At 48.1% G+C, this 26572-nt stretch overlaps 1 protein-coding gene and 1 long non-coding RNA gene across 4 annotated transcripts in view; one reads left to right on the top strand and one right to left on the bottom strand.

The window, feature by feature from the left end:
- Positions 1-26572, bottom strand: part of UBASH3B (ubiquitin associated and SH3 domain containing B) — a 141356-nt gene that overhangs the window by 58007 nt on the left and 56777 nt on the right. The gene's annotated exons all lie outside the window — the stretch shown is intronic.
- On the top strand, positions 22633-24366 carry LOC117196954 (uncharacterized). The gene is made up of 2 exons (XR_004477402.2): positions 22633-23109; positions 24172-24366. It is a non-coding gene; the product is annotated as an uncharacterized LOC117196954 (long non-coding RNA).

Raw genomic sequence — 26572 nt, 5'->3', positions numbered from 1 at the left:
CATTCTTTCCAGATTGAGTAGCTCTAATATTTTCATTGCGTCTCTATAAAGAAAACCTTCCAACCCCTTAATCACCCCAGTGCCCATCTCTGGAGCTTCTCCAGCCATTAAGAGGTTTTTACCTCTTAACGTGCAAGAGCCAGAACTACCCAACACCACTCCAGGTGCTGACCCTGTAGTTTACAAATAACTTAACAATGTTATCTCATTTTATTCTCGCAGCAGTCCCAGTGGGGACATCGGCAGGTCAGACAATTGTCCAAGGTCACGGAGCCATGGCTCAGCCCAGGACCCACGCCTCCCGTGCTCTTTCCCCCCTCCTGTCTAGCGTTGCTTCTGGGTGTTGGTCTCAGCCTTGTTCCCACAGGACACCCTGTATGTTTGGCGAGAGTATGACATTTCCCAAGTCTTATTGGCTGATGTCACCAGGCCAACCCCACTCCCTAGGTCATTGTGGGTCCATTCATTCATAATGGACTCCACGCATAAGCTCCTGTTGGGTGATTTCAGAGGTTCTCGTGGCTCCTGGTTTCACCTTCCCTTCTCCTCCCCAGTTCCCAGTCCATCCTCCACTGAGGCCAGAATAATCTTCCTAAAATACTAACCTGGATCATGCCACTGTCTTACTTAAGATCCTTCAGAGCCATATCCCCGGCCACAGCCCGTGGTGGCTCCCGTCATCCTGGCAGCCTCTCCTGCAGTTACCCTCCCCCCACCACGTTGTCCCTCCCTGTACCCCGCCCCCCGCCCTACCCCAAGAAGCCTTGGCTTCAGCCACAGGAGCCCTGCAGTTGCCCCCAACACCCTGAAGCTCTCTCTGCTGAAGCCTTGCCCACTCTGCTTTTTCCAGTGGGATTACCTACACCTCCTCTCTTTTCTGTCTAACGAACTCAGAGGATGACTGTAAGTCAAGCCAAGATTTCGTATCTCTCGAGTGGAATCCTACTAGAACTTCCTTTCTGAATCACACATCTCCCCTCACGGCCCCTCCCACACTTCACTTCTCCATATCCGCCACTGGACTGGAAACTCCTCGAAACAAGGCTCCCGATCTGTCTAACTTTGTGCCTTCCGGATATGGCGCACAGTGAATCTTTGGAGTGTGCATTAAATAAGGGAGGAATGAATGAATGAATCCTCTCTTGCCCACCCCGACCCCAGCAGAGCGGCTGTCTTCTGAGGTCTCTCAGCACTTTAGAATATCTTTCTATGAGCACTGCTAGCCTCTATTTCTGTTTCCTTGTATGTCTGTCTCTATTTCCTTCCATGTCTGTTTTCACCACTACATTGGAAATATATTCTTCTTCCTCAGACTCTGAGATATTTCAAGGGTAGGAGGTGCATTTCCGAGCACAAAGCCCAGCACATAGTAGGAGCTGAATTAATTGAGTGAACGGAGTGACTCCCAGGTCCTCGCTCTTTCCTGCCAATGCTAATCACGGAGGAGCACCATCTCATGCCTCAGGTAACCTCTACCTAAACGCAGTGGCTTGCTTTGCTCACGCCCAAGCCAGGTCTACGTGTCTGCCAGCTGACATCTTGGGGCACGGCTCCTCGCTACCCAAACAGCTCTGTGTCCTCCACAGATGTTTGAGTTTTACTCTGAACTTCCTTTTCTGGATCATTTATAAAAACGTGAAAGAAGCCCAGAATCAGCAAGAGCCATGGTTAAAACTCCATCTCTTTTTTTTTTTTTTTTTTTTTTTGCGGTACGCGGGCCTCTCACTGTTGTGGCCTCTCCCGTTGCGGAGCACAGGCTCCGGACCCGCAGGCTCAGCGGCCATGGCTCACGGGCCCAGCCGCTCCGCGGCATGTGGGATCTTCCCAGACCGGGGCACGAACCCGTGTCCCCTGCATCGGCAGGCGGACTCTCAACCACTGCGCCACCAGGGAAGCCCCAAAGCTCCATCTCTTGCATGAGCCTTGGGTCTTGGTTTGCACTCCTCATCCTGGGCTGACATCTCTTTAGTGTCTATTTTTCATTACATAAAGGTTGGTGAGAAAATATTCATCTAACCACCTGTCTGCCCACCCACCCATCCATGCATCCATCCCACTTGTGTTGAACATCTGAGAAGGACCAGGCCTTGTGCCAGACTCTGGGAAATTCACTGATAGACAAAACAGAGTTCCTGGCCTCAAGGAGCTCAGTTGGGGCAGAAGACAAACAGGGAACAAATAAGCATAATGCCCTGTGATACACATGCTCCTGAGGTCATTTAAAGCATGCAGGTGGGGGGACTTCCCTGGTGGCGCAGTGGTTAAGAATCCACCTGCCAATGCAGGGCACATTGGTTCGAGCCCTGGTCCGGGAACATCCCATATGCCACGGAGCATCTAAGCCTGTGCGCCACAACTACTGAGCCTATGCTCTAGAGCCCGTGAGCCACAACTACTAACCCCGCGCGCCACAACTACTGAAGCCCGCGCACCTAGAGCCCATGCTCCGCAACAAGAGAAGCCACCGCAATGAGAAACCCACGCACCGCAACTAAGAGTAGCCCCTGCTCGCCGCAGCTAGAGAAAGCCCGCGTGCAGCAACGAAGACCCAACGTAGCCAAAAATAAATAAAATTAAAGCATCTCACCAAGACGGTGAGATTAACTCTGCTGACAGTGGGCAGGATTTGAGCAGAGTCTTGATGGATGGGAGGACTTTTGCCATCCAGATGAGAGAGAAGGAACAGCAGGTGTGATATGGGAAGGAGGGAAGGTACTAGAAGCTCTAAGGAGGGCAACAATGGGGTGGAGGAGGGGCATGGCAGGAAAGAGAAACCTTGTCTGTTTATCTTTTCTCACTAGGGGAGAAGTTTTGTTTCCAAAAGACCGTGGGTCAATTATATTATCTTAGTAAATGAAGAAAAGCATGCCGATTCTGGCCTTTGCTCTGCAGAACTCGGCAAGCCACAGCCTCCTCTAAAAAGCCAAGGAAAGAGCTTTAAAATGAATCCATTCTTTCATCCAACACTACCAGCACCTACCATATTTAATATTTGTATTCGTGGGATGGCAATCGTCTCCCCCCAATGTCTATAAGCTACCTGAGAGCAGAGATTTTGTTATGATCTGCGTGGAATCCCAAGAGCCTCCAGCAATCCCTGGTACATAGTAAACACCTCATAAATATTTGCTTAATGAATTCACTGGACTCCTGCTACCTGCCAGGAACTGAATTAGGTCCTGGAGATAAAGGCATAGACTAGACACATTGCCTGCCCTTTAAGCAAGGTCAATTACATGAGCTAGCTCCTTAGAAAGCCATTTTGGGGTTAGTAAGAAATCATTTCTGTTTTAAAGCTTGAAAAATAAAAAAGACCTTTCTACAAGCTGTGAGATGACCTTTTGGGAGTTCACAGGAAGGGTCTCGGCCACCTGCCCCTGCATGCTTGCAGACACTAATTTTACAGTGCCCCTCCCTTCTGTCGCTGGGGCAGACAGGTGTGCTGGGAGCGCAACAGCGCCTAGTAGACCCCTCCCCACAGGTGTCCGGGCACTGGCAAGCCCTGGGCCTCAGCTGCCTTTTCTAGGCCGTGTGGTACACTCGTGCTCACAAACACACATGCTCACGCTCACAACTCATGCTCATACAGCCACACAATCACACGGTCACATACGATCACACTCTCACACAACACATGCTCGAACAGACACAGGATCACATACAACACACACTCACACACTTGCCCACACACACATACACCCACTCACACAACACAGCTCCCATATTCACACAGCACACAGTCACACACCCAGTTCTCTTACATGTATACACACACACACACACACACACACACACACACACAGCCTGAGCCGTTAAAGTGACAGCACTCACATTTTCCATCTCTTGGTGGTTTCAAAACAGGAAGCCTGAGCGCGGAGGGGAGGTGTGGGTGAGGCGAGCGCTGTGTGAAGGACCCAGGTGCGCGGGCTGGATTCAAAAGGGACGCCTTGTGGGTGCCCGTCCCCTTCAGAGGCACGAGGCCGGGGCTTAGCCAAGACCCTGAGCAGCACCAGGCCTGGCGCCCGGCTGTGGACCGTTCGGCCGGCCAGGGCGGTGACGATGCAGTCACCCAGATCACATGGCATCTCCCCCTCGGCCAGGGGTTTTCTGTGAGGAAGAAGGGAACACCCTCTGCCTTCCTGCCTGCAGACATGGAGCACCCTCCCTTTTGGAAGCCACCTCTTCCCGGAGTCCTCTGGGACTAATTCCTGTGAGCCGTTCTACCTCACCCCTTAGGTCCTCTGCTACCTACTCGACCGGGCTCATTTACAAGGGAAATATTCAGTTTTGTGACCTGTCCCCGCCCCTCCCCTCTCCCCCACTCCAAGATGAAACAGACCAGGGACCTGTTTTCTAAGATGAACTCCTTGCAGCATCTTGTATTTCACAGTTTTTCGTTCTCTCTTTTTTTTAGCCGTTTTATGAGCACACGCAGGATCTTAGTTCCCTGACCAGGGATCGAACCTGTGCCCCCTGCAGTGGAAGCAGGGAGTCTTAACCACTGGACCGCCAGGGAAATCCCTACAGTTTTTCATAACCAGCATCTCCTTCAGTCTTCAAGATGGCTTCATGAAGTGGTGAATACTATACCCATTTTACAGATGAGGAAGCTGAGAGCAAAGAGATAAGTCACTTGTCCCGGGGGCCCAGAAGCAGCCTTTCTGATCTCAACGCTCCATTTTCAGGAATGTCACTACTCCACCTGTCACCCTGGCTCTGAACGCAGGTGTGTCTGAGATGGACAGTGTGTTAGGACAGCCAGAGCAATGCCTGATGTGAGCAGGGAGAGAAGACGAAGGAGAGGAGTGAAGCTCTGTCACAGGCTGGCGAACATCATGCCCCACCTTTGGCCCTGAAGGCACTCCCTCCCCCCCCCCTTTTTCATACACATAACAAACCACACGCATAGAAATAGATTCTAGCTGGCCTGGTGCCAGGAGCTTGGATAGGTCCATGTATAGACTTCAATTGCCTGAGGCAGTTGGGACTGATTTCCACAATTTACAGAGCAAGATGGAGGGGAAGCCTTAGCGAGATGACATTTCTGGGGATGAATGACACTTCTGGAACTTCGCTTTCTCTCTTTCTCTCTCTGAGAGAAGTGATTAAAAACCGTTTTTCCTTCAGCAATGACCTTGCAAAGGAAATTGGCTTCAGTGCTTTGAAGCTTAGAGGGAGGCCGCACACACAGCCCTTTGTGCTATATTCCTGCCAAAGGATGCTCCGGAGGGTAGAGCAGGGTGCCAGCAGCAGGCTGTCCTCCCAAACCAGCCTAAGAGACTCAGATCGAGTGATGATAGCATGTGTGTGGCTGGAAGGAGACAAGAGGGGACGAAAAACGAGACCCGGCTGGATTTTTCCACCAGGCTAGCAGTTCTGTCAGACTGTGCCCTCTGTTTCACAGTCCCCTGCATTGTAGGTTTCATATATTTAACAGCCGGGGCCTATAAAACGGGACATCAGATGTCACAGGAAAAGGATGGGTCAGGCTCAGGGGAAGCCCTGGAATTTCCTTTCCTGGAGATCTCCAGGACTGAAATGAGAGACGCCCATGCTGGGAGAATGTATTGCTCTTCCCTCCTGTCTGGACCACTGTCCAAACCTCTCTCGCTTTCTCCAAGTCCCACCCTTTTCTTAAAAGCCTCTCCTGACCCTTCCAGGCATTCATGCTCCCTGGGGTCAGAGACTCTGACCAACGGAGTCTCACCGACTGACGAGTGAGAAAGCGGATGATGCCTGAGATGACCTTGGATGGTACCCAACACCGGCGCCTGCTGTCCCTGGGCTGTTTTGTGGGGAGTGGGGAGGGGTTTCGCAGGGCTGTACTCCACTGTCAGACCGCAGAGGCTAAATTCCAGCTTGTGTGGGTGGTGGATGCAGCCCGGGTTCCAGGAGAGACCTGGTAGGAGGAGAAGAGGGTCATCCGGGGAGCTGGACTTTGCTCAAGGCTGGTTTCGTTGGTCAGCAGAAGGATCTGGGATGCAGAAGCCACGGGAGGGAAACGGGGCTGCTCGCTCCCAGAGAGGCTCTGAAGCAGCCTGGCCACCCAAGTCCAGCAAGTTCATGTTCGTGGGGCCCGGAAGTCATGAGGGCCTCGCGGGAAGGAAGGGGAGTGGCTGGGCTCCTTGCTAGGGGTTTGTGTTCTCCAAGCAGAGACCCTCGGGCCTCAGGATCCAAAGAGGTCAGCACTCCTCCCCGGAGACCGGCAAAGACTGTAAATCTGGAATACTGGATTCCTAATGCAGCTCCTGCCAAGCGGGAAGCTGAGTAACCACTACACGGACTGACTTAGACCTTAAAGTGAGGGACCTGAAATGAAGCAAATAGGATCTGGAGTTGTGCTCCTTCGGCTGAATTCTGTCACGAGCCCAGATGTTCATTTATTTACTCATTTATTTACAACCAACACAAGTGCGCTATTTCTGTGGTTGATTCATATTTTTACTTGTTTGGGTTTAGTTTTGCTTTTTGAAACACTTCGTGAATATACTGGTAGTAGGTTCAAATCGATAATTCTTAATATTCACTGTTGGGGGTGGGAGGAAACCCAGAACATGAAAGTGTTCTATGAACTGAAAGTAAATTGAACAGATATTTTTTTCTGGGCAAGTTCCTATAGAAATCTGAATCGCATTACAATGTTAGTGCTTACGAGAGCTGGAGGTTAAAGCCAATCTACATTCCTTAATTTTTCACGGAAAATAAATTTCATCATTTTTCAAGTGAAAAGAGTGAGTAACTTAGAAGTACTTTTACATTGTTGGGGTTTACTTTGATGACTGAAAGTGAATCTATGTATCAGTAAGCGTTTTTCAAGTAAGTAAGAATCAAAATCCCTAAGAACAGTTGGTTTTTAAGTTAGATTTCCTACACTAATCCTCTTGTCTCATTTATACAATTATTATCTCCCACTAAAGCAGGACTTCTGCTAAAAAAAAAGTATCAGGCTTCCCTGGTGGCGGAGTGGTTAAGAATCCGCCTGCCAATGCAGGGGACACGGGTTCGAGCCCTGCTCTGGGAAGACCCCACATGCTGCAGAGCAACTAAGCCTGTGTGCCACAACTACTGAGCCTGCACTCTAGAGCCTGAGAGCCACAACTACTGAGCCCACGTGCCGCAACTACTGAAGCCCGTGTGCCTAGAGCCCGTGCTCTGCAACAAGAGAAGCCCCCGCAATGAGAAGCCTGCGCACCACAACAAAGAGTAGCCCCTGCTCGCCGCAACTAGAGAAAGCCCGCGTGCAGCAACGAAGACCCAACACAGCCAAAAATAAATAAATAAAATAAATTTTAAAAAAGAGAAATGCCTTAAAAAATAAATTAAAAAGTGTCTAAATAATGGGTCCTATTTCACTTTAAAAGTAATATACTTACACTTTTATAAGAAATAAACATGCAAAGATATATCTACCAGCCCCATCTTAGTGTTCAGTCCCTCGAAGCTGGTCTCCACCCACCCTTCTTCCTTCCGCCCATCCCCTCGCCCCTCGTCCTCTGTACCACGGCCCGCACCCAGCTCGTGCAGTGGTGGTTCACAGCATCCACAGACTCTGGAGCGGAACAGCTTATGTTCAATCATAGCTGTGTCACTGTGTGACCATGGGCAACTTACTCAACCTCTCTGAGATCAGTTGCCTCCTGTGTAAAATGGGAATACTCATAGGACCTGCCTCATATGGTTCTGTGAATCAGGTGAAATAAAACACAAGGCACTTAGCACCTTACGTGGCATATACTGAGCTCTCAGTGAACATTGGCTGGCATCCTCGTTCTGGGACAATGAATACGTCAGCCTTTTCAGGGTCAGCCATCCTCTTTCAAATCACATGTCATTTCATCAGGAAACATGTCAGGAAAGCCCATCCCTTTTACTTCACCTGGGAAAACCGAGCTCACGCTTCGAGACTCAGTTCAAATGCCAGCTTTCTAAAGCTTTTTATTGCAACCCCTTAGTCCCCCCTCCCCCGACCTGAAAGCTGGACGGCACCTCTTACCTAACCTAGCCACCGTCTACTGAAATTACGTCAAGAATGTGACATTCATGAGTTTGAGTATTTGAATTTTTATTTTGTGATGCCAAGACACCAAGCAGACACTCAATAAATATTTATTGAGGGACTTCCCTGGTGGCACAGTGGTTAAGAATCCTCCTGTCAATGCAGGGGATACGGACTTGAGCCCTGGTCCGGGAAGATCCCACATGCCGCGGAGCAACTAAGCCCGCGAGCCCCAACTACTGAGCCCACATGCCACAACTACTGAAGCCCGCGTGCCTAGAGCCCATGCTCCACAACAAGAGAAGCCACCACAATGAGAAGCCCACGCACTGCAATGAAGAGTAGCCCCCGCTCACCACAACTAGAGAGAAAGCCCGCGCGCAGCAACGAAGACCCAATGCAGCCACGAATAAATATTTAAAATTAAAAAATATATATTTATTGAATGAATAAAACCAAATGGAATCAAATGGCATCTGTGCGGATGCCAGGATTTATGGGGCATATGGCTTTAGAGAAATATAATCCATATTCTATCTTTTCAAGAAACCAGTTATTTCTGTGTGGAAACGAATTTTACCAAATCGGATGTCACAGAGGGTGGGATAAAAGGAGAAATTAGAGGAGAACTTAAGGGAACAACTTCAGGGTTTTGCCATCTGTCAAGGAAGGATGTGTTATCCATCTTGTAGGTAAGTGCCTTAAAAGCTTAATGAAAAAGCAATACTCTTGAGCCACTGCCCAGCCCCAAACACAGAAACTCTTGCGTCCAGACAGTCTGGTGCAATGCAAACAACTTACGTCGATTTGCCAAATCAGGGAGTGAGCAGTAGCAGTAGTGACAAAGTAGTCCCACTCTTGAAAGGAACCTTTCTGGAAGATAAGATTGTTGTTTTATTTTAGTACGGCCCAGAAAGGTGGGAAGCAAAGATACTTCCCCTGAGAATCAGGTGCCAGTAAGACATTCAGGTAGCTGCCAAAAGTGGGGGGGGGGGGGAGGCGGAGCATGGGGAGTGCAAGGATATTCACTGTTCACTGGATGCCAGGCACCATCCTAGGTCCTTGACATGAAACATGGTGCTCAAAAGAACCTCAGAGAGAAACACTATCATCCCCATTTTATTGATGGGGAAGTGGAGTCTAGATGAGGTTAAGTGAGCAAGTCAAGATCAAACGCTCACAGGCGGCCTTTTGCTCTGTATTAAAATTCCACCACCAGCAACCGCAGCGTGGAACCATCTTTCTCCACTATAATCTATCCTTCTCACTACTGTTAGAGTAATTTTCCTAAAGCTAGTTGAGTTAAACTTTCCACTCCTTTAAAACTGTCAATGGTTCTCTTACATTCACAAAATCAAAATTCAAATGCTCAAACTCATGAATGTCACACTCTTGACAGGTTCAGTTCCCACCCATCGGTCTTCCATTTCCCATCCTCCATCCTCCCGACCATCATACCGGACTGCGCTCCTTTATCATACCATGTATTGAGATAATAGCACACCTCAGGCCCCTGGCTCATGCCTCTCCTTCTCGGTTGTTTTGCTGTATACTCACTGAAAGCCAATTCATCCTTTTCCTGGATCTTCTGCTTCTCCTTCCCTGTGGTCTCCTCCTCTACGTTTCAACAATCCCTTCCAAATCTTCAACCTCACTTTTCCCTCTGGTTCAAAGCTACTCTGATCAGGCACCTCGCCACTAAAATTGCTCCCCCACAAGCCCCCAGGAGTCCTCTATGTCAAAAATCATGTGAGAAATAATGGCTAATATTGACCGAAACTTCAGATGCTGAATATTGTACCGTCACTCCAGTTTATAGATGGGGGCTCAGTGTGAAATTAAGTAGCTTGTCTCAGGTCACTCGGGAAGCGGCGGTAAGAATCTGAACTATCACAGTCCGTTCAGTGGGCTTTTTGAATTTCAGTCTCTCGTGGCCTCTCAACAGCATTTCACGTTACTGATGCTCCCTTTGCTCTCTACTTTCTACCTCGCTGACACTATACCCTTTGGGTTTTCTGCTGTTTTCTCTAGCTGTTTCTTCTCAGCTTTCTTTGTTATCTCTGACTCTTCTGCAGGCCTTCTAATTGTTGGTATTCCTCAGGCATGTGTCCAGTCTTTCTTTCCCTATTCTGTTCACTCTCTCTAGGAGATCCCAGCCACTCCCATGACCGCGACTCCCACCTGTACACACTGATGCTCTGTGTACCAACCATTTCTCCCTCTTTTTTAAAAAAAATTTTTTTTTTTTTTTGCGGTACGCGGGCCTCTCACTGCTGTGGCCTCTCCCGCTGCGGAGCACAGGCTCCGGATGCGCAGGCTCAGTGGCCATGGCTCACGGGCCCAGCCACTCCGCTGCATGTGGGATCTTCCCGGACCGGGGCACGAACCCGTGTCCCCAGCATCGGCAGGCGGACTCTCAACCACTGCGCCACCAGGGAAGCTCCATTTCTCCCTCTTAACCTTTGTGCTTCCATAACACGTTCCTTCCTGTTAATCTCTGCTTGAATATCTTGCTTGTACTAAACCTCACGTGTTCAAACACCAAACTCACCTTTTCCCCTGCAAACCTGTTTCTCTCCAGATTCTCTCAGTTAATAACACACCATCTGTCCCACTTCCCAAATGAGAAGCTTAAGATCAACTCCTAACTTCTTCCTCTCTTTCCTTTCTTGCCCAGGTCTGCTCCTGAATTTATTCCACCCCTGGTCTCTTCAATCTGTCATCTCCTCTCTCTAAGCCACCACTGCCGCTCACTCTGACTACCGCAGCAGCTTCCAGTTTTGCCGTTTCCAATTTATTCTCCAAATATGCAGCCATCACACCACTCTTCTGCTTAAAACCTCCATAGCTCCCTACTTCCTTTAGGATAAAGTGCCAGGACCTCACCATGGCTAACAAGCCTGTCTGACAGATTTTCGGGCCCCTCCTAGGCTTTCTTAAGGCCACTCCCCCTTCTCTATATGCTCTTGTCACATTAGATTTCTTTCCATTCTTTGAACACATCTTCTCACAACGGAGCAAGGGAACACGTACTTCTCTCTCCCTCTCCTACACCAATATCTCGGCTCATTTTTCACATCCCAGGTTACATCTTCTGGGTTGCTTTCGCTGATTCCTTAGACTAAGCTCTCACTTACTTACCCTCATGACATCCTGCAATTCTCTCGTCCAGTATTCACTGTGCTTGTAACGACTTACGTAGTGTTTTTCTTCCTCCTTACTGTGTATATATATATATTTGACTGTTATTCTCAGTGCTGAGGGAAGTACGGGGCATGTGGTAGATACTCAGCAAACACGAACAGCCTGGCCCCAACACCACCTGGTACAGGAAACCCTCCTGCATCCTCCTAGGCTTCTCTCTGTGCTCCCACAGCCCTTAGGTTTTCATTCTGCCTTGGTTAATATTTAATGTTGTACCTGTCTTTCTCCTCCATAAGCTTACAAGCTTATGGAGGAAAAGGACCAGGTCTTCACTCGACATGCCTTACATTCTAGCATGATGCCAAAGGTGTTTATTAAATTAAAGAGGAAAAAGCTAAAAGCCTGAGCCTTGTATGTTACCAGTCCTCTGCATTCCTCAGAGTCAGGTATGCAGAATGAGGCTGTGTCCCCCTCAAAATTCTAGGGATGAGTTACCCATTTCTGAAAGGAGCTGGAGAAACACCGAGAGGCAGCAGGGGCTGTACTTTAGCAGTAGACGTTTTTAACCTGTGCATTTCGAAAATCGGTCATGGCATTGAAATAAGGAGAAATTATGAACCGTTCTCAACTTGCCCATCTTCCTCATTTCCCCTTCTCTATCGGCTACCAAAGCATGCTAACTGTGGTGGCTGTACCGCCTGTGTTCCATCTACAGCTCTTCTGTCCTGGGCCGGGACAGCTTCATCTCTCACCTGGCAAGTCTGCTCTGGTGTCCCCTAGTCCTTTCTCCTCTTTTATACACTGTCTGCCTTGCTGTCAGAGTTATTATTCTAGAATTGAGACTGGACCATATTACCTCTGCTTAAGTCTTTAGAGAGTTGCTGTTACCTACAGAACAAAATCTTTTCCATTTGGCATGCAAGGTGCTTCATGATGGTGCCCAAATCTACTTTTCTATGCTCAACCCTGCCATTTCCCTCCCACACATCTCAACAACCCTGAACTCTCTCTCCTTCAATACATTGTTTCCTTCCTCCTCTTTGTACATGCTCGGGCCCTCTGCCCGGAACACTGTTCCCGTTTCCACACATACCTGCCTTCCACGTACTTTTCTATATTTGTAACAGGGATGCGCCAAATCGACTACATGTTGGGTCTGTTTCTTTTACTTTAACCTTTGCTCTCCGCTGCTTTTGTTCACTAAAAGGATACTGTCTATACATAATGGCCTGCCTCGGGGAACCCTGCCCCCCTGCCTGAATGTTAAACCAAAGTGCCTTTGTTCAGGCAAACATCCGGACCCCGTCCACCTGTGGATGGCTGCAAGAAAGAAGAAATTAACACATCCCCTCCCTGAGGCTGGCCATTCCAGGGGATATTTGCAAAACTTATGGCCTTTTTACCTTTCTTCCTCATCTCCTCCCCCTCTCTGTGCTAGAAAAGAAACTGGCATCCAAGCCCCGATAAGATGATTATTTTGAGACTTTAGTCTGCCATCTTCTCTGTCTACCAGCTTTCTGAATTAAGTCGTCTTCCTTGCCTCAACACCTTGTCTCTAATTCACTGGCCTGTCCTGTGGCGAGCAGAGTGAGCTTGGAGTCACACTCTGGACAGTACAGTGGAGTTAACTGTTCCTACCAGGGACTCATCTGTGTGGCTTCTGTCAAGCTGTGTTTGCCTTTACTGACCCAAAGAAGATAGAGAAATGTCTTTCGCTTCTTTAAATCTCTGGCATCTGGGACTTCCCTGGTGGTCCAGTGGGTAAGACTGCATGCTCCCAATGCAGGGGGTCTGCGTTTGATCCCAGGGACCTAGATCCCACATGCATGCCGCAACTAAGAGTTTGCATGCCACAACTAAGAAGTCCGCGTGCCACAACTAAGAAGTCCGCATGCCGCAACGAAGACCTGGTGCATCCAAAATAAATAAAAAATTTTTTAAAATGCTTAAAAAATCAATCAATCAATCAACCTCTGGCATCTATCATATACTAGGTGCTCAGTAAATGCTGAATAAATAAAGGAATGAAGCCTAGGTCTTTGTGAGTCAGGCTGGTGTCTGTCTAGGCTTTTGCTTCTTTCCTTATCTGGCCTCTCCTTATGATTCCTGGTAGAGAAAAGTTACATTACTCCAGCTTTCTGTTACCCACATGCCAATGGGTTGGTTCTCCACTGTAAATTTTGTTGCCCATCTATTCTATGCATAAGAATTGCAGATGAAGCAGTTTAGTGTGTTAAATACAAGATCTTAAGTACATTCCAAGGGCGAATAAACACATGGGGAGAACCTGTCACTGGGTATCATCTATGTCATGCTCTAATGTCATTCTGCTGGTAATTTATGCAGCTCCCCTTTTCTACTCAAATCCTTAAGTGCAAATAATTGAAGATTGTCAAAACATTTGAAACAAGCATGACCTTCGAGTGTACAGTGAATAAGAAGTTGCTGAAAAAGTACTGGCCTGCAAAAAAAGGGGAAAAGTTCACTCCTGAATGGCTTAAGACAAAATGAGTTTATACAAAGCTCGATAGGAAACAGGAAGTTAAAAAAAAAAAAGAAAAAAAGAACTGTGATAAGGAAAGCCTTAAAGAGAAATGCTGACCCAGAAAAGACGGATCTGAAAACACAGAGGGAAACTTTTTAACACAGATGCAGGATCATTTCTCTGAGGGCTTTTTTTTTTTTTTTTTAAGATGGGACTAAAAAAAGTGAGAATTGAACTCATCATAATTCTGTAAGACAAGCATGTCTGATGAAGGGGGGGAAATGATTATTCACTCTACTGGAATTGCTTTAATGGAAGCTTCTCGATGAAAGCTGCATCTTAAAATACTCATCCCGTGATGAGTTATTTCAAGATGGGAATCAAGGCAGTGGCTGCAGTGAGGTTTGTATGTGAAGCACATGCCAAGTCTTTAGATGAGCAGAGCTGACAACTATCCCCACTGGCCTCTCAGGGCTGCTGGTTCCCACCCACTGGCATACTGGAGGCATCAACAACTAGTAAGTCTATGACTGACGCCCAAGCAAAGGGGTGGGGCCAGCCCCTGAGCCCCTTCCTTTCTCCTTGGTAAATCCCCTGTGCCCAGGCAGAGTCCTTCCCTCTGGCTCAGCATCCGAACCTCTTTTCCATTCTCTCTCTCCTCACGGCAGCTGTAGATAAGGCCCCCAGTGGATCATCAGGCCTCCAGCCCTCTCTGTGCTCATGAAAACCAAAAGCTTTTGAAGTGTTAAGTCTCACGAGAGGAGAATGTAAATGTCAATGGCCCTATTCAGCCATCCCTGTTCTTGCGCATCATTCAACGTCCACATCAGGTGTCCCCTCCTCTGATACCTCATCCAGGTCCTCCAGACAAGACACTACTTCTCCTGCATTCATACATTTCTGTACATACCTCTATTATCACACGCTCTTCTCATCACTATGATAATTCGCTCATACAGCTTGGCTGCCTTTAAGGCAAGGCCTGCACTGTGATCAGTCTCCCTTCCCTCCCAAGCCTCACGCAGGGCTCCTCAACACATGTTTGGGGAATAAAGGTTATGAATGAATGCACTTCCGAAAGAAGGAGTGTAGATTCTGTCTGTCGACACCCATTTAGAGACAAGAGCCCAACACGTCGAATGGCAGGGATTGCCAATGTGAAGCTTGGATTTGGGCTGAGCTTGGGTGCAAGGCGCCCAAGCCACATAAACAAGCAAACTGGATGGCTGGGACTTGTTTCCAGGGACTGATCAGCGACATACTCGAGCATGTTCAGACATACTTGAGGATGTTAGGACTCCTCTTTCCAAAGTCAATACCTGCATCCAGTCCCTGCCAGACATCTTTCCCTGAAGCATGTATTAAATTGGGCACCTGGGAGCTCCATGAAGTAATGGAGCTTGAAGAAAACACTTTGCATTTGTGATGATTTGGATTAAACTTTAATTGGGGTTTGAGATGCAGTGAGGGGGCGGAAGCCAAGGTTTGCAGGGGTGTAGGGGGGAGCACTTCTTTTGTCGATGTGAAGCCTCCTACTTGCTTCCTTGACCTCAATACTCCCTCCCCAAATCCACAGTCCTTTCTTATTTATTTTAATTTTTTAATTGAAGTTTAGTTGATTTACAATGTTGTGACAATCTCTGCTGTCAGCAAAGAGACTCAGTTTTACACATATAGACGTTGTGTTTTTTTCGTATTCTTATTTGCTATTTAACATGAGGGCTTAATGTCTCTAAAGAGACAGGCCAACTACACAGCCAATATGGGTGGGAGACGTTTGCTCTGACATTCCCAAAGGCCTTCAAAACCTTTCTGTTTGATATTACGTAGGTATAGTTGAGACAAGCTGGAACCTGGGAGCTGGGGCCCTTGGCTGCAATGCTTGTACCTGGATAAACGTCTCCTTGAGTAACAAAATACAAAGAAATTGTAAGGGACTAAAAATAACTGCATGCATGCGCAGTTGGGGCAAATTATGGAAAAGATACAAAAAGCCCAAAAGAACCCAAGCCCGACTTCTGAAGATCCGGGAGCAAAAGCAGGGTACTGCGCATGCCCCTGCACACAGCACACGAAAGGGGTGGGCAGACCGCCTAAGCCACCCCTCTGGCCCGACTCCTGGACACACCCCTACCCTCACTCCATATAAGGAACCAGCCTGCACTCCCTCCAGTAGCAAGCAAGGGAACCAGTTACTTGTTTTTGCTCCCTCCTGCTACAGCAGGAGACCCAATAAAGCCTTGCCTAAAATCCTTGTCTGGCCTCTTATCAATTTCTATTGATTAAGGAGGCCATGAACCCTGATCGGTAACATAGTGATGAGTGTACCATAAGAGGTCAGGCATTTCAATAGAACTCACTGATTGCTATACACCTGAAACTAACACAACACCGTAAATCAACTATACTCCAATAAAAGTTAAAAAAAAAAACCTCATTGAGAGAGATGAAAATGTTTCATTGGAGGGAGAAAGGGAGGGCAGGTGGAATTCCAGCACCTATTTGAAGAGAAGGAGCCACTTTGGGAAACTATAATTTAAAAAATAGCTCAACTTTTTAGGTCTTACGGCTAATGCCCATTGAAGGGAGGCCAGAACCCTGCCAGTCCCTTTGAACGAGCATAGGAAATTACAGGGGAAGACTTTTAGATAAAGTTGTTGGCACACGTAAGTGACCCTCACTTTAAGGTTATTTTAGATTAGCTTGTTAGCTTATGTAACTCAGGCTTGCTTGTTTGGGAATGGGAAGCAGGGTGGTGGAAAGGCAAACCATGATTTCACCTCCATTATAAACACAGGAAGTAACTGGTGCTACAACAGGACTTCACAAGTTGTATTTTACAAGCTGCAGGAAATACTGTGGGAGAACATAAGCTTATCTTGAGATGAGATGAAGTCCAGCCACGAGCAAAATTCCCGTGTCTCAGTTAGGACACAGATACCTAAAATGTGCAGAGCCTGGGCAAGAATGTCAAGGGAGACCCACCTATCCGACGTCTAATGCTTAGAAGCTATAAATCAAGCAAACAAACTGGCAAATAAAATACGTCCTATCCTCCTACTTGACACACTGGCCTTCATCAAGGCCTGGTTAGATTTCCCAGACTCCTTGGCATTTTGTGCCAAAACATGGCTGGCCCTGATCCCTTTATGTGCGCTCTGCCCCCACCCGCTTTTATGCCCCCCCCCCCCGGCTCCTTCGGGTACCAGGAGAGTCCTCACATGCATGTGTATGGACACCTCAGGAGCATGTCAAAACTATTCACACCACAAACAGCTGCTCCTTGGTCATGCTCAGGGCTAGGGGTGTCTGTCCTCAAGAGGCTGGACACAGGGAAGAAACTCAGGAAGCAGCCTGCTAGTCCTCTGGGTCCTCAACACCCAGAGTGTGTGATGTGTGTTTGTGGGGGGCAGGGGGAGGGGGAGGGACACAGGCTCCAGGTAAGCGCGTCCCTGTGGACCTATGGAATCTGCACTCTGTCCTAAAGGGCACAGCCGTAGAAGACCAGAAGGGAACCCTCTGGTCTAAGATCAAGATTGGGTACAAAAAGTTCATGTATGAGTAAGACAAGAGAGAAAAAAGTGAAACCAACGAATACTAGTGAAATCTCTACATTGTAAAGGCTGTGGGTGACTGCAGATCCTTCTGCAGACCACCAGCAGGGAGATATAACGATGGTCCCTCTATCAGGGAGGGAGCGGAAATGGACAGACATGGACTGAGGGTGAATAAGGATTCAGATAGCGGCATCGCAGGGTGTCGAGAGAGAAACCCTGTCACGCCGCGATGTGCAGCGTTGGCGATGCGTTGTGTCACCTGCTCGGCAGAGTCTGCCTTAGGTGGGCCTCTCTGGGGGAGTGTGACGAGGCTGGCCTGATGGGCAGATGCACTTGGCAGGGAATGGTAAACACCAAGGATGGCACTGAGCTCCCCGGGCTGAGGAGGAGACACAACAGGGATGAGATGGGGCTGTTGGCTGACATGGTACAAGGGGCTTCAAAGGAGGGTCCAGCCCTTCAGGGCAACTCTAAATTAGCCAGGGGCTCGGCCAACTACTACAGGGCCCCTGCAGTAGCCTCCTCGTGTGGTCTGTCATCGCAGTGCCAGCCTCCACCTTGACTGGAAGGGCTTCACCGGCGGGCATGGAGGGCAAGGAGAGAGATCTAGGCCCTATTTCTCTAACTTTTTATTCTGGACTTTTCCAAACACATACAGAAGTAGAGAGAATAGTATGACAAACTGCCTTGCATTTATCACCCAGCTTCAGTAATTACAATGACCAATGTTTGGCCAAATTTTTCATCTATTCCCCAACTTTTTTTTTCCCCTGGAATTTTTTTTTTTTTTTTTTTTTTTGCGGTACACAGGCCTCTCACTGTTGTGGCCTCTCCCGTTGAGGAGCACAGGCTCCGGACGCGCAGGCTCAGCGGCCATGGCTCACGGGCCCAGCTGCTCCGCGGCATGTGGGATCTTCCCGGACCGGGGCACAAACCCGTGTCCCCTGCATCGGCAGGCGGACTCTCAACCACTGCGCCACCAGGGAAGCCCCTCCCCTGGAATATTTTAAAGCAAATCTCATACATATCACCTTACCCCAAAACTCTTATGAAGACTTACTTTTTCCCTAGAGTATTCCAAAACAACCTCCTATGCCTCTCTAAGTGATGACTGTTTTTCCTGTAACACAGTCACTGTGCCATGATCATCTCTACCATTTGTGAGCATTTCTTAGTATCATCAAATATCAAATCCACATTCTTTTCTCCCTGATTATCTCAACATCTTTTTACAGTTACTTTGTTTGAATCAGGGTCAAACGAGGTCCCGGCCTTATTTTAGCAGGATGGAAAGCCCTTCTATGTGGTTTACGAACCAGAACCTCTCACACACCTTATCCTGAACACCATTCGGCACCCCAGCTCAAAGAGCCACAAGGTCAAACTGATGACTCTCCAGCTTGGGAGCTCTGGCCTCCCAAGAATGACATCTCAGTGGGAACTGCAGGCAGCTGGGCCCCTGCTGCCTCTGAGTAACTCACTCTGCAGCCCACGTCTGAGAACCAGTGTCCGGAGTTTCCAAGTACTTACAGGATTCAGGTCACCGAGACGCGGCGGGCGTGCAGGGCAAGCGGGTTCCTACGCTTTTTGGTACTGCCTTTACTTTTCAGAATTGGACCTTTCTCGTTAAGCGCCAAAAGCAAGCTGAGAGGGGTGCTACAAAGAGCCGAAAGCGAGGACCATGGACCGAGTTCTCTCTCTGCCTCTGTCTGGGTGGCCTTGAATGCAAGTCCCTCGCCAATCAGTGTCTTCATTTCTGAAGTGAGAGGGAGGGACGCTGCAATCCCGAAGGCCCTCCAGTTCCGTCATTCTATAACTTCAAGCTCAAAAGCCATCAGGTGACCCCCATGTGTCTGGCAATGTGCCAGATGTTGGGAGTACCCCGGTGCCTCTCCTTCTAGATTATAAACTCTTCATGGGCGGGGCCTCTACCTTATTTAGGCACTGCCAGATTCTAGCACAACACCAAGCACGTAGTAGGTGCTCAAGCAATGTTGTTGAATGAAGTACCCAACCCAACAACCAATGACTGAGTGTTCACAGTAAGCCAGACACTGTGCTGGGCTAGGGGTCACCAGTGTCTCCCTGGAGAGGCTAATGTTTAAATAGGGAGCTGTTCAATGGAGCAGGAAAGTTCTCTAATTATAACAGAAGTGCTTGTGGGTCTTATCAGCTCAGACCTATGACCTAGACACTGGGCTGGTGGCCCCAATCCATGGGGTTTCCTGCTCAAGTTGAACCCCACCTGCTCCAACAGAAATACCATAGAGAGTGGTTCTGGCGAGAAGAAAGTGCAGAAAGCTGTCTGTGCCAATTTACAATGGGGAACATCTCCCCAGCAGCACCCAGAGCCCTTTCAAACGTCCGTCTTCCTGAAGGGAGGCCCACGGGAACAATGCAGATAGATGGCGAAACCTTCCATAAGGGAGCTCAGTGATTCTCGAATCTTCCTAAAGATTGTACACATCCACCCGGGACAACGGCATAGCTCATCTTCAACATGGGCTAAGACTACAGAGTGGAAGACGGTCCCTAACCTGTGAAGTTCCTATAGGTGAGGCCCGAGCGGAAGATGGTCCCTAATGTGTGAATTTCCTATAGGTGAGGGCCGTTAGCCCTCAGGATAGAGAATATGCCCATGGCTGCTGCCCTGCCTGGCTGGGCAGGGAGGGTGAAGGGACTGTTCAAAATCCCTCTGGTTCCTTGGGCGGATCCTGAATTTCTCAAATTCTCAAAGCTGGCACCAGCAAGGCTTTGAACCACGGCCCAGAATTAAGCTCCCCATGACCAAGTCCACATCTGAGAGACAACGGCCTTATGCTCTACCTAAGACCTAACATAAGCTCTCTGCCTCAAGAAAAGACTTCCAGAAGCTTGCCAGTAAAACAAAACCAAATCCCTTTCAAAACATTCACCAGGTTCTGTGGTTTCCGGACAATAGCATCACTGTCCGTGTTCTCCTGGTGCATATCTCGGAGGTCTCCACTCCCGGCATCCGCTAAACCTACGGTGCGTCATGGTTACCTCCTGATGTTGGGACAGGCAGCCCCGGAAGGTGTCATTGAAGTGTACCCTGAGAACTGCAGAGACCTTAGAGGGTGAGCCCCTCCCCCCTTTCACAGACAACTTCCTTCCTCTGAGGCCTCTCCAGCGAACCTAGAGAACGCAGGAAATTCTCCACAGTGAACGAAAAGGCGAAGATACGATGTCTTTCTGACCAGGAGGAATGTGCAATTCTAGCTAATTACAGCCAGCACTGGCTTACTGCTGTGCTGTGCTGTGAAGTCTTGAAGCTTCTGTGCGGCTCAGCACATGTGGTAGAAAAAAAGAAAGGACTTTGCACCAGACGCCGGGAGAAGCGGCGGGAGCCACATGCGTGCAGGCAGGAGTCTCTGGCAGGATGCGGCTTAAAATCAGACCCACATGGCCCTGGCGGAGACACAGGCTGCCCATTAAGACTCAGTGGTTTTAAAAGGAAAAGCTGCAGGGGAGGAAAAACCCTCAACAATTAGCAGTCTAAATTAAAAAAAAAGGAAAAAATCCTGGAACCAGTGAACAAAGCAGGAATATTTCACTGAGGAATCATCAGACAGTCCCACTGTGAGACTCCCTTCCACCAGAAGTCTCGAAGTAATTTATCAGTGTGAAATGACTTATAACTTTCCCCCATGGGAGTCAGGGTAGACAGAAGGTTGTCCCTATTTTACAGAGCAGGGAGACAATGTCACAGCAAAGCTCTCCTTTATTCCATTTTGTAAGAAATAACTGGACTACTCAGAAAGCCCTTGACAAGCACAACTTTTATTTTTCAAAGAGCTTGTTGATATATGGCCTGAAGAAGAAAACGATGCATGTTCTAGAAGTGTCTGGACTTATATAAGACACGGGGTACAGTAAGCATCTCAATTTGTATTCACTATAATTTGCATAAGTTTATGCATAATTATGCATAATTATGCATAAATGCTAGAAGGACACCCAAGGAACTAGTAAGGGTGGCTTCTTGTGGAGGGAATGGGGGCACAAGAGGGTGGGTGGGTAGGAGCAAGGCTTGCGACGGGTAACTTTTTCTATCATGTTGCTTTTTGCATCATGAGAATGCTCCCTATTAAATAATAAAATTAAGTGCAAATACACTCTATAGAAAGATAGAACAAGCGCTGGACCCCCAGTTTTCCTTCTGAGGGGGCTACATTTTGCGGGAATAGAGTACAGCACCCTGCTCCTATGAGGTAGGGAGACCGAGTATGCAATCCCCATTGAACTACAGAGCAACTGGGAGCCCAGACACTTGAAGGGCCCTTCTCAAGGTCACCTTGAAAGTCACAGGCAGGATCGGCACCAAGTTCTCCATGCCCTGTCTGTTGGCCACAGTTGGAGTCGGGTGTTCTCTGAATGGGGGGAGATGACCTACACTCACCTTTAAGCAGGGTGAGAGACTCAAGTCAGCCGGTTAGTTTGTTTCCTTTTTTATTGTTCTCCACTTCTCCCAACAATCCGACTGATTTCATGAAAATACAAACTTGAGCACATTTCTCCAACGGCCCCAGTGACCCTCAAGTGCACTTCCTTCGGGTGACGTCCAAATCCCTCGGCATTTATGGTCCCTGCGCTCACTGACCCTCTGCCTCACCTCCCACCTCCTTTGGATGCATCACATTCTCCACCTGACATAATTTCCTGCACATGTTAGAGTTTACGTGCCTCTGTGGCCCTACTCATGCTGCTGCCTCTGTCTGGAATGCTAGTCCCTCTTTCTCCATCAGGCGGACTTCTACTGACCGTTTAAGATCAAATGTACCATCTCCGCTAGGAAGCCGCCTCCATTTCAGGCCCAGCCCCAGCCCCTCACGGCCGGCCCCTTGTCTGTGCCCCCATGACACTCTGAACGTTCCTCTATTACAGGACTTCCCATTTGATGTCACGGTGATCTGCTGCTCTGTCTGTCTCCCAGTAAACTGTGAACTCCTGCAAGGCGGGGTCCATGGCTGTTCTCCTATATGCCACGGGGGTGGGGGGGTGGGGCACGGAGCTGGATGTTTGGCAAGCAGTAGGTAGCACCTCCTGTGTACCTGCCACACGTTGTCTAATCCTCACCACAACCCTAGGAAGTGGGTACTAGTGTCACCATCTTACGGATGAGGAAACAGGCTCCGCAACATAATTACAAGGCTAGTATATGGCACGGCCAGATTGGGCCCATGCTTTTAACCATGATATAATGATGCCTATACTACATGAATAAATGCAAGAACTAGAAATCAAGTGCCCATTCCTAAAGCAAAGTTCCTCCAGGTTCTAACCTCTGAAATCCCAAGGACAGCAGGCACACTGGGAGTCGGGGCCGAGGAGGGCCCCCTCCAAAGTCAACGCAAGACTTTCAGCCGCAGGACGGTGTGCCCGATGGTATGGGGCGGCTGGAACAAAGGAGCCCTGCCCTCCCGTGACCCTTACACGTTGGCATCTCCCCATCCACAGACACCAGAAGATCTATTCAAAGTTTCCCATACTCACCCCCAGCGCCACCCTGCATTCTTCCCATTACAATGAAACCTGAGATTCTGAGGTTTCTCCAAAATGAGCTAGCTCCAAACACAACGCACATGGAAAGAGGAAAGATTTACTTTACCACCAACTCTCCATGCCAGCGGTCAGTGGTTTCAGCCTGTGCTCTCCAGAATTCTTTCTTGGAACTGGGCTGAAAGTTCTATTTGGTCATGAAAGCTGGTCTGGGGCCCCTGCAACACTCAACTCGTGGTGGCTGCACATCCTCCAGGATGGGGCTGGGCCTGGCCACCACTGTTGCCTGATATTCCCGGATACCTGACATGGAAGGATGGCCGGAAAAGCTTCCCCCAGGGCCTGGATTCCTACTGTCTTCCCCAAACCTACTCAGAGCTGCTCTCAGGAGAGAACAGTTGGACCTGGTGAGTGAGACTGTTGGCTCGCAATCAGGGTATGAGGGAAAACCAATACCCCAGGGCAACCGAGAGAAGGAAGGAGTCTCTTAAGGGAGAACGGAGTGGAAAGAGAACCAGGTTTGGAGACAAAGACCTGAGGCTGGAGGCTTGGCTCTGCCATTCCCTAACTTAGGAATTTGGAATAAGTCATTTACCATATTTGAGCCCCATCTGCAAAAGAGGTTAACAGCTTCCTCGTGTGCTGTAAGGAACAAATGAAGTATTATAAACAAAAGGGCTTTGTAATCTAAATAGTGATTTCAGAGCCAGGTTAATTGTCAAGGAATTCCTTTTTTTTTTAATTACAGATTTCTGGATCCTTCTTAAACCTACTGAATTAGAATGTCCAGGGGAGGAGTCCAGGAACCTGTATTTTAAAAGACTCTCTGGGTGCTTCTGAAGCATGGTCGTAACCCTTAAAGCACTATACAAAGGTGGTCATTGCTATAATTCTGTGGTCAAAGAAATACCAGTCTGAGTATTATGCTTCAAGGTTACCCCCTAGGGCTGCCTGACTTACAAGTGGAAGATTTCTAAAGGATGTGACTTCCCAATGGATGTCCAGAGAGGAAGCCCAACTCTAGACCAGGTTGGAGCTTGGGGACCCATGAACACGGGAAGGGCAGCCAGCCATGGATCCTACGGTTCATTCATGACGGTTCCTTCTTCCACTGAGCATCCTTCTAGGGAAAGAACAGTCCCCAGACACAGACATTCCCCAGCCCGCCCCCTCAGAACCTGGCAGAACCAACAGTAGGATGCTGTAAGCTAGAAATGGAGTCCCACAGGAAAAGGCAATCATCAAGTGTTTGAGACAGGGACTTGAGCTCCAGGAGTGCAGGGGAGAACCAGAGGGACACCTATCAATACTGGGGGGAGGCCAAGCGCTGAAGGCCAGGGAGTGGGAGCACCAAAGACCTGAGATGGACTGGGCCGTCCGTCGATCAAGGGCGGTCCTAAGTGAGTCACTAGGACCCAACAATGCTCCTGTTTTCATCTGTAAAATTGGATACAACTTGTCTATTACAGGAAGCTTCATGACAGTCAAATGAAACAACAGATGTGAAGGGCTGCAGAGCATGATGGAAAACCACGCAAATACAACGCAGTTTTCATTCTTTAAAAGTATTAGGACTAATGCGCTGTACCATGAATATGGAACATTCTCCAAGGAATTAAAAGTCTGTGCAACTGGTTCATTCAATAAAAAGTATCTTCTATGAATATCATTCTCTGCCTCTCCAAGGAAAAGAAGTCTCACTCTCCTAAGAGACATCCCAAAAGAAGGGAGTGGCGTGTTTCTCAATTTCACCCACTAAGAGTTGGAGGTGCAGATGAAATGCACGAACAGATCTGCTGATGAGCTATGAAGTCTAAGAGGTTATGTTAGGTGACGGTAGAGAAGGGTTAAGAGTGAGCAAATTCTTTGGGGTAATAAGGAAAGAGATTCTGGAAGGCTTTTGAAACCACTAAGTAACAAAAGTAGCTCACACCTCCTGCCCCCGCACCACTGGAAATACTTTAAATAATGCCTCCGAGAATGTAACAGGCAGTCTGGATTCAGGACTTTTAAACGGGTGGTGTTCCACAAGGACCTTTTCAGGGAAACCATCTTGAGAATCACTGAATTCTTAGTCCAGTTCTTCCTGACAAACATCCTCAGGCAAGTCTGGAGCCAGAGCTGAAATCTTGGGATGGTAAATACCATCAGATGGAAAAAGAATTTATAGCAGAAAAGGTCTAGTGGCCCTCCCAACCACCATGCCCCGACTCCTACCCTCAATAGTGTGGGAGATTTACGCACTCTGAGTGAACAGAATTCCACAGAGAGCTGGGCTGGTCATTCGGAATCTGTTGTAGAAACTGACCTAGAGTCATTTACTCTCTTAGTAAATATTAATGGGACATCTACCACGTGCCAGCCATTCATTGTTCTGGCCCTGGGGATACAGCAGTGAGTGAAACATACAAAAATCTTCACCCTCATGCAGTTTATATTTTCAGGGAGAGGACAGATATTATAACGAATAAATAAATACATGCATCTTATGGTAAGTGTTTTGGAAAAGAATAAAGCAAGGAAGGATGGGAAGGGATTTCTATTTTATACAGGGTGGTCCAATAAGATCATAAATGAACCAGTGAGGGAGGCAACCATGTGGACGTCTATGTGAAGAGCATTCCTGGCAGAGGGACCAGCAAGTACAAAAGGCCTGAGGCAGGAGCACCGTTCGTGTGTTCAAGGAACAGTAAGTAGATCAATCAGTGGCTTCGGTTCAAAGAGCAAGGAGGGTGAAAGGAGATAAAACTCAGAGAGGTGACAAGGAAACACACCAGATAGGGACTTGAAGGCTTTACATTTTACTTTGACTGTGATGGGGAAAACACTAGGGTGTTTTGAGTGATATAATCCATCCTACATTGTAAAAGGATCTCTGGATATGCTGATGAGCAGAAACTGTAGGAGAGCAAATGTGAAAACAGAGAGATCCGTTTGGAGGCAATTGCAATAATACAGATGAGAGATGAAAGCGATCTGGTGAGTATGAAGCAGTGACGCCGACAGATTTGCTGATCAGTTGAACGTGAGAAAAAGTGAGGCATTGAGGATGACTCCAAGGTGCTGGGCTTGACCGTCTGGAAGAATGAAGTTACCATACCTGAAGAGGGGAAAACTCTGTAGGAGGAGGCATGGTTGAGATGCCCATCTGACATCCTAAGGAGATGGTGAATATGGAGCTGGAAAACAGGAGGGGAGGCTGGGCTGGGAATATAAGTATACAGGTTGTCAGCATATGGATGGAATTTAAAGCCAGGAGTCTGATGAGACAGAGAAGTAAAGCGGTCGGTGTTTCAGTCTGGGGGGCTTCAACATTTAGAGGTGAGGGGATTAGGAGTCAGAGCAGAAGCAGCTATTGAGGTAGGAGAACCAAGAGAAGAGACTCCTGGCAGCCAGGTGTTATCAAGGAAGGAAGAAGGGGTCACCTGGATCAAATGCCACTGATGGATGGACACAAGGAGGATGGAGAATTGACCAAATGTGGTGATGCTGAGGCCACTGCTGACCTCGACAAGAGCAGTTTGGGCAGGAGGTGGGACCAAAAGCCTGGGTGAAATCAGTTTATGAGAGAAGAGGAGGAAAGGAAGTAGAAACAGCCAGTGCAGATGACTCTTCGAGAAGTTTTATTCTTAAAGAATCTGTTTTTTAATGCTTTAGGCTTTGCAAGAAGAGAAACAGCTGCAATGATCTCTCAAGATGCTAAGCTGGACTGTTACAACCTCTGATCAGAGGCTTTTTTTTTTCTTTCAGTTTTATTGAGATATAAAATAAGCAGCACTGTATAAGTTTAAGGTATGCAGCATAATGATTTGACTTACGTACATCATGAAATGATGACCACAATAGGTTTAGTGAACATCCATCACCTCA

The sequence above is a fragment of the Orcinus orca genome, chromosome 8 (genome assembly GCF_937001465.1).
Source record: "Orcinus orca chromosome 8, mOrcOrc1.1, whole genome shotgun sequence".
Lineage (NCBI taxonomy): Eukaryota > Metazoa > Chordata > Mammalia > Artiodactyla > Delphinidae > Orcinus > Orcinus orca.
Note: the sequence above shows the minus strand (reverse complement) of the source record. Positions and strands in the feature narration are given on the sequence as shown.